We start from the raw sequence: 13,548 nt of genomic DNA, 5'->3' as shown, positions 1-13,548 counted from the left end.
CATCGCTTAACCGCTGTGCCAGTGTGGCGGTAGTGGTATCAGAACTGGGCACGATGTAACAATGGGTTACGTTTTGCGTAGTTCTGTAGTCGGAATTGGAATAGAATAAGAATTATGGGAAATTGAGGAGTGATAGGCTATATACTCAGAATTTAAATAGAATCATATTTGGAACAGAGTCAGAAATAGGATAGATTGGCGACTGAAAGAAGAATACTATCGCATTTCCTCCGCATCAATTCAATTGATCGCTCCTGATTCCACCATGTTCGTTTTAGCTCCTGTCAGTTGTGCATGCTCGTCATGTCCTCCCTGAAATCTTCGTGTTTTTAGCATCCCCCCAGTTGCGTGTTCCTTCTACCCAAGCACCAGTACCTCTGCCGGCTCTTCTTCGACACGTGATGGGGACGACACCATACGGGCGAATGCCTTAAAACATTCTTATAAGGGGTAGCACTTTAAAAACATGGACGAATTGTTTGATACACGCGAGGAACTGCAGTATAGTATATGATTTTACGGGGCAGGGCAGGCATTGTTCATTTCACGCCGGCCACTTTATTCTTCAGGGATTCTTAAGCAGTAGTAGGCGTCGGCACTGTCATGGCAGCCAGAAGGCATACTGGAGGAAACAGGAAATCATGACGATCTGCATTTTTAGTGCACTAGCACTACATCCCTCAAAATATCAGATTTGGCTGATGTTTGGCCGACGCCTCTGACAGGTGGCCCACCTGCCAGGGTGGGCAGGTGGAAACCTAGGGTAACGGCAGAACACATTTTTGCCGCGAGTGGGTTTCAAACCCACGGTGGCAGCGCGAACAGATCAGCTTCGTACGCCACTGCATTAGATCACTACGTCATCGCCCCAAGCGAACACCCGGGTGTTTAAGTGCCAGCCTCTCGCGCTGTGCTTTAGATGTTTTCATCAACCTACATCCGTACGTTGCATTTGCCCTAATTGGCATTTGGCCTAGCCACGCCAAATAGTCCACCATCTTATCTCGCCATTGAGTGAAATGTGCCTGTTGGAACCTTATAGTTGCCCCCCCCCCCCCCCCCCAAGAAAAAAAAATCACCTGTGGCGCTCGTGTCGTTGTTAAATCTGAATTCTAAATTTCACAAGTCTAGGTGTTTGGAATAGAGAGTGCGTTTTCCAGAAATCCGCTTCCGATCCCACATTCTTTCTCTCACCAGAGGCGGAAACAGCACACATTCCGCTCATGGTCTTGATGATCTCGAAAAAAAAAAAAATCTTCCACAGGACTGGAATATAAAAATAACGTTATTTTCGTGCAAAAGTAAGAGAAGTGCTTTTGACATTTGAATGGTGGTGTTTTTCCAGTACTATTCCGAATTGGAGCCGTGTCAGTCACATCGTGTCGGCCGTTCGTTATAATTTTCGCTATAGAGAAACGGCTTCACACTGGAAACACTGGAAAGGTCACCCTAAATTTTATTTGCAGGAAATAAGACCCTATACACAGGGCTAATTCTCTGAGGCTAATACTGGAGTCATTCTGTAAGCTCGGAGGTCCATAAGGGGATGTTTTGTATGTGTGCAGTGATGCTGAAATGAAACGTGAGAAGCGGTTGTGAACAAAACAAAATATTTTGTTTGTGTTCTTTCAGCCACAGTATACAACTAGATTCAGTGCATGAAGGATGTACCTGTCTATATATAGAGATATCGGTTGTGAAGGAAGTATAATTGCACGACAGGAAAGTACGGCACACGCGTTTCATTCCCGCCTGAATGTAGGCTCATGCGAAATTTCTGAGCATTGGGTGTTCATATTTGATGCCAGCACATCTTTCTCACATCTAAGGAGTTCATGCGAGCTTAAAATAAGCAACCAACGTAGTACTATGTCTGAACAAAAGTCACCTTCTTGCTAACAAAAGAAAAGGAATGTTGTTTTTCTCTCTGCAAAATAGTAGTCTTTACAGCGTAAGTCAACAATGCGAAATCGCAGCGTTTGTGGTTGACACGAGAAGGAAATAATGAGCGCTTACGCCGTTTTGATATTATCGTTAAATGTAGAAGAGGCATCGACACGAAAAAAGAAGAACCAGCGCGTAACAACAATTATTTAAAGATCCGTGAATAAATTTTGAAGACAGCCAGACTTAAGCACAGTTTTCTTACCGAGGACATTGCATGAAAGGAATCAGTTGCTACACGAAACAGTCTCTTTGCCACCTTCAATACAAACTTTTCGAATAGTTTTGGCACTCTTTGATTTATATTTTATTTTAGGTAGTTACACTGGTCTTACTATTTTATGATTTACAGGTGCATAACCATTCACTACCAAACTACCACATAACGACATAGCCATTCACTACCACCAAAGACTTCACTTATCATCACTAATGGTGGAATGGAAATAAAACGCAGAGTTGGGTCATTATGTTACATTTAATTATCGAAGAATAAACCATTTTGCAGAGATATGATTCTACGTTCTGAAACTAACCTGTCGAAAATTTATGTAGCAAAAAAGAAACAGTGATTCGTCTCTTGTTTATTTGAATAAACTTTTATCATCATGTGCTAAGACCAACAATTTTGCTGCGCGTGTTCCATACAGAGCTTTCTACCCACGGCACTGATGTTATTAACAAGTGGTCTCGGTTCTCTTGAAAAGGTATGATTTGCAGGGTGGAAGCTATTGAAGACATCGTTCTACTTACAAGTCAGCCTCGTGAATGGTCCAGAGCCTCAGTAGACAGGCACTGAACTACACTTTTTATCTCAATTCGTGGCGGAAGATGCGAAGACTGGACGGAGAAAACAAAAAGACAAAAGTATTTATTTGAAACCAACTGCCCCGAAAGCACTGCATTGTTGTAATTACGAAGAGTCACGGCAGTGCATCGGCCCTGAGGTTGGCCTTCGTTTGCGGCTCCATTATTTTACACCTTACTTCCTGCTGTTATTACTGTTGCATGCTGAGGTCGTAACATGGCGAAGTTAGGAAAAAAATATCAGACGCCCATTGCCTAGCACTAAAACCAACCAAGTGGGGTATTTTAGGTGCATAAATGCAATTGAGATACGCGCTTAAAATGCGTCATCAAGAGAGCTCCATTGCCTTCTCGCTGTTGAAGTTTCCGCGTTCCATAAGTCTTCACATATCCAAGCAGTTGTTTAGCATCGTTTCTGAAGTATCCAGTGGACTTCATTGCTGGCTCTGGGCTTTAGAGATAAAGGTGGGGAAGACGATTACGAAGTGCATCCTTGTGGAACGCTTTCAGTCAGTCTCCAGCTTTTTTCTGTGTTTTTGCGTGTATTCTGCGGAGATGCCGTCTCCCGTTATACGGCGATGAATTTTAACCCTCATGGGCATCCGAATGGCATGGCGGCCTCTTCCTCGAGTTTGTCGAGGAAGCGGTGCAGCCGTCCGAGCGACCGCGACAGCGATGTCACCATCGAGTACCTCAGCGAGGCCAGCAGTGAGGACGGCTTTGAAACTTACCTCAACCGGAAGCCCAGGAAAAGACTTCTAAGGGCCGGATCGTCATCCAGTGAGTCCACTGTAAAAACAAGTGCCAACACACCGGCACACACCATGCTCGTCCTTCCTGTGCAGCCAACCGACAGCATGAGGCGGCTTAACAGGCAAGTCGTCTCTGTAGAATTCGAAGCCCTCGTGCCTAACGAAATCAAAGCCGTTCGAGTGAATGCGCGCAAGAACATTGTAGCCGTTGATGCCCACCATGCGGCTGCGCTGGAACTACTGTGGGCCATAACTCAGCTCGGCGGTTTATCAGTACGTACTGTTATCCCGCTCGGCGGGAATGAGTCCTTTTCCGGCGTAATCTGTGATGTCGACGAGGCTATCAGGCGAGATGATTTGTCCATAGTGAGGCCGGCTGATGAGGGCACCGTAATTCTCCGGGTATCCCCTCTGGGCATTTCCCGTTGCGTGAAGATTTTGTTAAAAGGCGACAGCCTTCCATTACACATGAAGGTGGGCCATTTCCGTTTTGCCGTGCAGCTGTATATTCCAAAACCTCTGCAATTCCACAAATATTTGAAACTGGGTCCTGTGAGCGGGGTCGGCGACAACACGATAGTGTGCTCTCGTTGTGCCGGAGCTCGCAGCGCTGAGTCCTGTGGTGCAAAAGTGCTTAAGTGTTCCATCTGCAACGGGCCTACTGACGCCTCATCTAGAAATTGTCCGCGCATAAAAAATGAGCGTGCCGTTCTAATGGAAATGGCTCGGAACAATTCTACGCACCATGAAGCTGCCGCGACTGTTCGGAAAAGGCGTTCTCGCCGCAAGAAGAACTCAAGAAAGTCTATTGCAAAAAGCAACCACATCAACGCGCCCACGGCACCTCCTTCTCAACCTCCTTCCGTGCCGCCACGTACAAGTGTGTCCAGTCCTCGAAATATTGCCAAGGATAATCAGACCTCTTCGTGTGCAGATGCTTGGCCAGCGCTTCCGCCGTTACGTCCTGCTGAGCCTCCTCAGCGCAAGCTCCCATCGCCGAGCTCACCTGTCGTTAGAGAAGGCCTCCCAGAGCAGGATCGTCAAGCCCTCGTGATCCTTAGGACGGTGGTGAACGCCATTCGCACTCTGATACAGGCCCTGCAATTGTCAATCGCCCGAAGCGTCTTGCTGGTGCTGGACTCTCTGGTTCCAGCACTACAACATCTTTAAAACAGAATGGCTGGCCAGCTTCCCACGTTTCGTGAGGAAATCAGGGACGCTGCGGTCTTCCAGTCGACCGCAAGTGGCTTAAATTCACGAATCGAAAGTTTTCGGCAATATGTTTTCAAAAACCACTTCCAGATATTAGTCATCTGTGAACCTAACTTACCCAAACAATCAGGCTTTCCGGGTACGAGCCCTTCTTTGCTCCGACATGCGGAGAGCACAGCAAAGTTCTGGTCTACATCCGCACTGACATAACGTACGTTTGCTGCCCAGTTCAACACCACAATGACAATCAGTACGTGTGTTTTATAGTCAAAAAAAGGATCCATAGAGTTCACACTGATTGCAGCGTATGTCTCCTCCTCCTCTCAATTAGACTGCTAGAGGTTGAAGTCATAACCTGTGGGGAAGTCCTATAGTCAGCGCCAGAGGGAGGAATCTGGCCTTATTTGCTTCAGAAAATGAACTTTACGTAATGAATGACGGCAGCCTGACATACCTGCGAGGCAGTTCATACAGCAGTTGCCTAGACCTGACGCTAGTTTCTCGGTCTCTGCGCTGGCGTGTCCAGTGGTTTTGTGATGTGGAGACCCACGGGAGTGAGCACATACTCACCTATCTCAAGATTCCAGGTCTTGGGGCGTCCGGCCCAACTAAACACGCGCACTTCGATTGGACGGCATTTAAAACTCGAATGAATGTGGCGTGCAAAGAAGCGCACAATTCCAGTTTGGAGGACATTATAGCAACAGCAATGAAGGCTGCTAGAGGCTTCCTCACGTCAACTAGAATGATCACTGAATTTGATGTCGAATTAGACCACCTACGGGCTATTCGTCGGCGTGCAGAAAGACGTTACAGACGGACCAAATGCGTAAGGGACCTCAGAGAGGTGCAACGTGTGCAGAGGAAAATCAAGTGACGAATGGACACGCTGGCGGAAGAGCGCTGGAAGTCCTTCTGTCAATCTCTGGATTCTCGAAAGCCCATGTTCCTCATTTGGCAGGCAGTGGGAGGCTTCGAACGCTTCCACAGCAAAGACAGCCTTTCTATGCGTTGGCTCTACATCAAAACCGTCACCAGATTGAAGTTGCAGCTGACTTCTAGAAACAGGACAATCGCGGGTGCAGTGAGTACCTCGGGTTCCCCGCTTGTTCCTCTGCATCACGGGATTCAGCGATGGATGTTGTCTTTACTCGTGAGGAACTTGATGCTGCCCTTGCAGAATGTAAGCGTTCGTCTGCACCAGGTCCAGACGGCATTACATATGCTGCGCTGTGCCACCTTGGCCACGACGCGCGTAGAGAGCTACTCAGCCTTTACAACCACTCGTGGCAGGACGGAGTTGTCCCTCCCCAATGGAAATCCAGACGCATCATACCATTACTAAAACCAGGGAAATCCCCGCTCGACCTGTCATCATACAGGCCAATAGCTTTATCCAGTTTTGTGGGAAAAGTCATATAAATAATGCTTCTGGCGCGTCTTGAGTGGTACCGTGAGCACAATAACGTGTATCCTAATGCCATGGCGGGTTTCCGACCAAGTCGCTCCTGTATAGACAACGTTATTGATCTTGTGTCCACAGTACAGCAACAGAAACGCCAGAAGCTCTTGTGCGCTGCACTTTTTTTGATATCAAAGGTGCATACGATAACGTGACACATGAGAACATCCTTGATATGCTAGAGGCTGTTGGATTCGGTGGACGGATGTTTAAGTGGATCCAAAGCTATCTGACCAAAACGACATTTTTTATTATGTGTGAAGACGGCCCGCACCCGTGCATTACGCCTACCAGGGCGTGCCCCAGGGCGGAGTGCTCAGCCCTACCTTGTTTAATCGAACACTTATAAGACTCCAGGAGTACCTACCTAATAGCGTCTATATCTCTGTGTATGCCGATGACATCTGTATCTGGGCCTCCTGTGTGACGCGTCTCCAGGAGCGAGCAAGACTTCAGAGGGCAGCAACCATAGCTTCCTCCTATCTCCGAGAGCAAGGTCTGAGCGTGTCAGCCGAGAAGTGCGCTATAGTGGCATTTACGCGCAAAAGTATGACTCATTATCCGCTAACTATTGACGGCCATGTCATTGCCTATCGTGCATCTCATCGTGTTTTAGGAATTGTTATGGACCGAAGTTTACCATAGAGTCCGCAATGCAGCATTGCAAAGAAAAAGCTAATCTCTATCACACACCTGCTCAGATTTCTTGGCGGAAAATCATGGGGCTCTTCTATCAATGCTGCAACTCTATAGAGCACTCTTATTGGGATTTTTTCGGTATAGTGCACCAGTGCTTTCAAGCACATGCAAGATGAATTTGGGTGCCCTCCAAACTATACAAGGTCAGCACTTCGCACATGCCTGGGTCTCCCTCGCAGCGCATCAACTGTTGCTGCCATTGCAATCGCCCAGGACTACCCACTGTCGTCGTATATAGCCCTTGACACCCTGCGGATCCACATACGGCATCTAACAAGGATTCCCCAGCACCACCTTGTGTCAGTGGCGGATCAAAGACCACACGCAGCGTTTTCAAAGGTTATAGCAGCCCACCAGTTGTCCATCCCATCACAGTTCACCCCGGCAGCACAGCCTTCCTCTGCGCTTTGTTGTCTGCGGGAGCCTTGCGTGCGCCTTACAACACCGGGCATAACAAAAAAATCGAACTCATGAACACAGGCCATTAAACAGTTGACACTCGACCTACTCCACGCCGCATATAGTGACCGCACTCATGTGTTTAGAGACGGTTCGGTCTCAGGTGCAAGTTAAATCTACGCCGTGGTCATTCCTGCTAGACAGACCTGTATTATCCAGCAAACTTCACATCGGACAACCTCCACCGGGTCAGAATTGGCCGCTCTTCCTGCGGCTGTGCAGTACATCGGTGCATACACACCCCACAAATTGGCTGTGTTCTGAGACTCAAAAGCAGCCTTACAGTGTCTTAATTCTCCGTTGTGCCATGGCGATCACGATCAACTCGTAGCTGAATTAAGACATCTCCAACACCAGGCGCACGAAGACGGTCATGACATGGTCTTCCAGTGGATACCGGGACACTCTGGCATTGTCGGAAACGACGCAGCTGACGCTGCAGCTCGAGCGGCTCACGACAGGGCCAACATTGTCCAGATACCGTTGACAAGAGCCGACTCTGCGAGACATGTGCGAATGCTTGGCCGAAGAGAGCTTTTAGCGTCATGACCTTCTACTGGCAACTCCACATGCCGTCTGCACCGCGTAGACCCCTTACTCCAGCTCAGTCCACCGTCCGGCCTCTCCCGCTGCGGTGCTACGCTGTTGTGTCGCCTGTGGCTGAGAGTGGCGTTCAAAAATGCCTACTCCAACTTAATCGCAATGGCAGACTCTCCTGCATGTGAGATCTGTGGGTCCGACGAAACTATAGAACACTTTCTTTGTAACTGCTCTCGGTTTCGGCGTGAGCATGAACTACTGGGTGCAACACTACGGCGTTTAGATCCTCGGCCCCTTAGTGAAGCCAAGCTTCTGGGTCCGTTGAGTTAGCCTTCGTCGCAGAGGACAGCTTAGAAGGCACTTTTCAAATTCTTGGAGGACTCAGGACTGAGGCCAAGGTTGTGAACTATCAGTGTGTGCCCGGTGTTGATAATGGCAATGGCCAACGGACATGGGGAAAAGTGTTGATCTCCCTTTGTTCTCTCCCCTTTCTCTCTCTCCCTCCGTTCCCCTTCCCACGTGTAGGGCAGCATACCGGGCGCTCTCAAGTTAACCTCCCTGCCTTTCCGTTTGTCTTTCTCTCTCTCTACAGATAAAAGTCACATCATTGTGGTGATATTTTGGGTACGGGTCCAACAATACAATAAAAAAGCAGCAATCAAAATTGAGGTTTGTTGCAATGACATGCACATGCAACACAGTTCTGAGCTGTAGAGAATACTTTTTGGGACAGGTAGATGCCTCAGCATTTCCTGTTTCTATTTATGAGAAGCAGTACTGGTTGGGCCCGTGCAACGAATAATGAAAACAAGCCTCTATGATTGCATGGTCGTCTTTGTGGAAAATGGAATTCATGTGTAAAGTCAATATTTTTGTAAAACTAAGAGTCTTGGGCGTCGGTAAAAATTATTTTACGTGGCGGCCAGCCTAAGAATGTGGCGCGATGAACGATGGCAGACAGATGATTTTGTTACTGTTGTTGCCTTAAAAGCGGGGCACATGCCCAAGGTGGGCGATTGGCCAGGGTTTGGTGCACATCCAAAAAGTAAAAATTTAAAACAGGTTTATCTCAAGCGGCTCATAAATATAAATAGAGGAATCTGTCAAAACAAATCACGAATTTGGAGAGATCTAGAGGGAATCGGAATGAAAATCGAGGAAACAAAGCGGCGAGGGTTGAATAAGCAAATTTTAAAGCATTAATCAGAAATAAATTTTGAGAGAAATTAAGGGCAACGAGAAGTTAACACAGAAATCGCCCGGGTTCGATAACATACCTGAAAGAGCTCACACACCTGCTTAAGGGAATGCCCTTTGAGATGAGGACGGGAAGCTTAAACGGCAGCCCCAATTGAGCGATGGGAATTTGCAAAAACTTAATCTCCGCCATGCAAACCGTCGGCAAGCAAGGATGAAATGATCTAACGTTTCAATGTCCCCACTTGACGCATGTAGATTCGATCGCGTGATCCGGGAACGGCATAAATACAGACTGAGATGAAGAATCCTGCAGCGAAACAGCGTCATGGAAACCTCACATTGCCTTGACGCGCATGAACGTATGTTCCATGGGAATTTTAAGTGTTGAAAGTCAGCTGTAAGAAGGACGGGCTCATGGCCCAGGTTCTGCTGTAGTTAGAAACGTTCATAACGGGTCGTGCTCAGCAGGGTAATGTTTAGAACGAAATGAGCAACAGGTCTATTGATGGCTGATTTCTTAGCCAAATCAGCCATCGAATTTGAAGTGATGCTACAGCGCCCTGGAGCCCACTTAAAACGCACTTCTTGCACATAAAGGGGCACAAAGTACATTGGGAATAAGTACAAGATACTAGCCCTCGAGCTTTCAAGCGCTGCCAAGACTGAGAGATATTCCGAGAGAATGATTACATGATAACTATTGCAGGGAACTTTTATTGCGAAGCAATACTACATTAGGTCGCTCTTCAGCCCGTTCCTTGGCGAGGCGGTGGTATGCACCATTGACCTTTAGCGTGATCTCGCTGCGTGACGTCACACCACGTGACTAGAGTGACGTCACACCAGCTGTGTAAAAACGGGGCCCCATCTCACGCCGTCGCGAAGCAAGGCGGTAGATACCAACGGCGGCCTAACTCCCGCTCCTCTCACCAGGGGCGCTACGGTCAGAGTGACGTCACACCACTGTATAAAACAGCTCCGCTCCTCTCGCCAAAGCAGTCATACAGCCAAATGTTACGATGGTGCCTACGAACAAGGCAGCTCGGCAGAATGCAAAGAGGAAGCATCAGCGAGCTATGGAGACGGAAGAACGACTTTCTAAGCGGCGTGCCCGGTATGCAGCTCGGCGACAACGTGCAACCTCCTCTGTGGAAACAGCAGAAGCAAAGGAAGAAATTATGAGTTTGCCCGACAGTGAGTCTCCTTCTACTAGGTCAGAACGCTGGAACGCGACTAAACGGCAGAGGCGTGTCCAAGAAACCCCGGAACAGCGGCTTGAGAAGGAACGTGCGTTTCTAGAGAAGGAAAACGAAAAGCGAAGAAAACAGCGTGCAGAAGAAACACCCCAGCAGAGACAAGAGCGTTCGAAGAAAAGACAGGAGAAATCTCTCACCAAGGCTGGCCCTGCTTCGCAATCACCAGGCTTAACCAAGCTAAGCCACGGCCGTTTTTTGAAGGGCCAAACCAATAGCAAGGAATTCAGCAGAAAAATTGGTGTGTAATCAGGGACCCGAATAGAATAACCTCAATCTAGTGCATGGGAAAAAGCGCCAACTGCGGCTTTTTTTTCTTGTTGAGGTGCATATTTGAAAATAACTGCGTGGCTCGGATACTGGAGCAGATGTTCTTGCAGGAGACCATTTAGCACATTGGCAGACAAGTTCTTTCCATATAGTGACAGCGTAAAGTAAAAAAAAAACAGCTGGTGCAGCCTGTGCATTGCTAACGCATTGGATGGACCTAAACGAGACAGCAATTCTAAACAGGTACTCTGTAAAGACAAATTGAGAAGGTTTGTGAGCGGCCAATGTTTATCTAGAAACAAAGCTTTGTTTGCAAAAAAAATTGGAGGAGCCACTCCAGGCATAGGCTGAAGTACCCGTAAGAAAAAGCGCACTGCGAGGAGCTGGAAGCGAAAGTTCAAGTCGTGTACGAGGGCCTTTTAATGGCAGCAGGCCTAGCGTGAGCGCTCCGTCCCGCACCACTGCCAGCTTCTTCTTCGTCAAAATATATTCATATAGCACCTGCGGCTTAAAACATTTGTTTAGAAATATTGGGAGCATTTGATTGAATTTTAAGTGCCTGGTAAGCTGATTTTCAGGGCAGGCGTGTGGTACTGCTCGCCAAGAAAGTGAGTGTGTCAAAAATATTGCTATTTGAAAGGATCTGAAAAGCAGGTCGTTGCGAATTCAATGTAAAATAAAACCTGGCAGGCAGATTTTTCAGGTTGACCTGTAGAGTCGAGGAGGGGAATCAACTTCGGTTGCGCTGATATTTTTACTTGAGGTTGTCACTGCCATAACAGGGAGGCGACGTTCTGGGAGTGGCCTCTTGGGGAAGGTCAACACGATCTACTAGAATATTATTGCATTCAAGCTGTTACATGCTTACTTGGATTGGTAGCCACAAAGAAAAAACCGCCGACAGAATGAAGCGGATGGAACGCATCACTTCTAATAATTGAGGTTTTTACTGAAACGCAGCATCCTCTCTTTATAAAAAGGTTACATAGAGGAATAACTAATCGCCTCCATGTCCCTCTCACTAAAGTATTTTTTTTTATTTGATACTGTAAGTCCCATCACGGACTGTAACAGGAAGGGCTCTGAATGATACAGTTGTAGTGCACATGTTGGTAGTAAACGATTTAATAACATATGGCAAAAATAGGTACAAAATCGGTTAGAGAATTCAAGTTGAGGTACAAATAATAGGCGGCAAACATGATGACAAGGATACCAAAAAAAGGAAATCGGCTGCAGTTAGTGTTGTGTTTTCAATCTAGGCACAAACAAAACGGTAAAAATAAACAGGGCAGAAAAGTGTGGAACATGAGAATAACTACTGGGAAACAAACAGGTGATCTATAACTCAGAAGTACTTGTATTTGGGCGTGTTGGTTCATATCTTTTCAGGAGGACACAGGGGCGCAACAAAAACACACGGACATAGAAGTAGACAGGGACGAGCGCTTACTATCAACAGGCTTTATTTGACGTAGACCGTTAATATACTTTCGCCTACCCAAGCGCCACTGTGCGAATAACAAGCACGTGGGTAACAGAAAACACCAAAAGAAATCGAAAGGTAGGCGATTACAGAAATCTATCTAAGAAAACCGTTTCAGATCGGCGAAGCATTACAGACGAATCACTGATGCAGTTATCTCCTTTTTTTCTGATGTAATAGGCTTCCACCAGTTCCCGTTCAATCTGATCGCGGCTTCTCAACAATACTCTACAGTCCGATAATCGGGGAAAACAGGCGACCTTAGTCTTCTTGGTGCATTCTTGGCAATGGTCCGGGAGATGGGAGCCTGTCTTCTTTAAAGAATTTTTGTGCTCCAGAAGGCGCTGGTTGAGGCAGCGTCCAGTTTGCCCAACGTAAACCTTCCCGCAAGTGAGCGGGAACTCATACACAACTCCTTTTTTGCAGGTTACGTGGGGCTTACGGTGTTTTACGCCACACTCTTGCCGTTTTTCTTTTCTTCTTATGCGTGCGCACAGACCGGACAACTTTCTCGGAGCAGAAAAAACAACTTCTACTCCGTACTTCTTGGCCACCTTCTTGATGTTGTGGGAAGTTCTGTGTACGTATGGTACCACCTCCGGCCTTGAACACTTCGTTTGGTCTTTCGCGTTGCTCTGCTTGCTGCACTTCAATTTTTTGACCAAGGACTGCGTCACAGCAAGAATGAGGGAATCAGGGAAGCCTGCCTTTTCCAGCCTTGAGACCTGTGACAAGAAGCCAGCGTACACAGCGTGGTGACCGGACTTCGTTAGTGCCGATGAAAGACATTGTAAAGCGATAGCCCTTTTGACCGTCTTAGAATGATTAGAATGAAATGGTAGCAAATCTTTCTTTGCGCGCGGACAATATCGCCAGCAAACATGTGAAGGGTTAAATGTTAAGGTGATATCTAAAAACTGCAGTTGGTTATCACTGCTTGGCTTTTCATGGGTAAAGGTGAGTCCCATGCCTTTCCTACCAAACGTATCTAAAACTTCAGCTACGGCCTCGTCAAAACTAAAATCACTTTCCTTCAACAGAACCAGGTAGTCATCTACATATCTGAAGACATGAGCTATACGGTCTGAGTCAAAAGTTTCACTCAAAGAGCGGTCAACTTGCGATAAAAAAAATAGTAGAAAGAACCGGGGCCACGCAAGAGCCTATGCAAATACCTTGCTTTTGAAGATAGGTACGATCATTCAATTCAATAAAAGTGGCATTCAGGTAAAGCTCTTGTAATGACATAAAGTTGTCCACGTTCAAACCAGTGGCATTTTGAAACGCGGTGATACCATTTCTATCTATACAATCACGCACCGCGGTGAACAGGGGCTGGTGTGGAATAGAATAGAAAAGATCCTTAACATCGATTCAGAAACCGGTCTTCGAGGAATATTAAGACCGGTTTCTCAATCGATGTTAAGGATCTGTTCTATTCTATTCCACACCAGCCCCTGTTCA

The sequence above is a fragment of the Amblyomma americanum genome, chromosome 2, assembly GCF_052857255.1.
Source record: "Amblyomma americanum isolate KBUSLIRL-KWMA chromosome 2, ASM5285725v1, whole genome shotgun sequence".
NCBI classification, from domain to species: Eukaryota; Metazoa; Arthropoda; class Arachnida; order Ixodida; family Ixodidae; genus Amblyomma; species Amblyomma americanum.
Note: the sequence above shows the minus strand (reverse complement) of the source record.